We start from the raw sequence: 1027 nt of genomic DNA, 5'->3' as shown, positions 1-1027 counted from the left end.
ATACTCTTATTGTACATCTGAGGTATGATCAAAAATACAGTGAATATTTAAATTTGAAAATTTTACTATAGTAGAAGGCATACTGTAATTAATCCCCCGCAAAATACTCCTTACATAGAATATACTCACCCAACTCTTCTTGCCATCTTCTGATGCTCTTAGGAAGTCCTCTTTCCTGAGTGTCTTCAGTTGTGCTTTTGGGGCTTCCTTGATGTCCTGAGCTGATTATAGGCATTTACTTTTCGTGGTCTTTTATCTTTGGGGATGATGTAAAAGGCAAGTGGTGTCAGATCTGGCAAATAAGCTGAGCAAGAGCACACTGCTGTGTTTTGACAAGCCTGCCTATCGGCTGGATGGCACTTGGCAGCAGCATTTACTTTATTTTTTATCACACTTCATAAAGACACTCATGAAAGAGGACTTCCAGAATTGCTTCAAGAAATGACAAGAATGGCGTGTGTCTGAAGCAAAGAGGAATATTTTGAAAAGGATTAATGGCAATAAATCAATGTATTTAAACATTTGCTGCACGTTTTAATCATGTGTATACACAGTAACAGGAATCTAGATTAGGTCCAACTTGTGCTCTAGCAAACAATCTTACAATGAACACTGACATGTATTTCTCTATAAGCTCTATTGGGGTTTTCATACATAGTGTCAGGATACTGGATCCCAAGATATGTTTCCTTAAATTCTTTAAGTTTTACCATCTTCCTTTAAAAACTGCTACACTTTTACCAGTAGAGCATGAAGATTTCTATGCATCTAAATTCTCACTGATTGCAATACCTGAGCACATAATGGAAAAAAAAAAAAAACAATCTGCTTTTCCTTCTGTCTTCAGTCCAATACAAATAGGAACTTCAGTGCATAATTTCTGATTGTTTTCTCCCACACCAAGCATCCATCTGGCATGAGCAGGACATCTGATAATTCAATTCAGTTCTGACACTGGACTCAACAGAGATGTCACAGACTAAAGGCTGTTTCACAAGGCTACTCCCTTTTCCCACCTCCAATATCA

Source organism: Octodon degus, unplaced genomic scaffold (assembly GCF_000260255.1).
Source record: "Octodon degus isolate 3935 unplaced genomic scaffold, OctDeg1.0 scaffold00219, whole genome shotgun sequence".
Classification (NCBI taxonomy): domain Eukaryota; kingdom Metazoa; phylum Chordata; class Mammalia; order Rodentia; family Octodontidae; genus Octodon; species Octodon degus.
Note: the sequence above shows the minus strand (reverse complement) of the source record.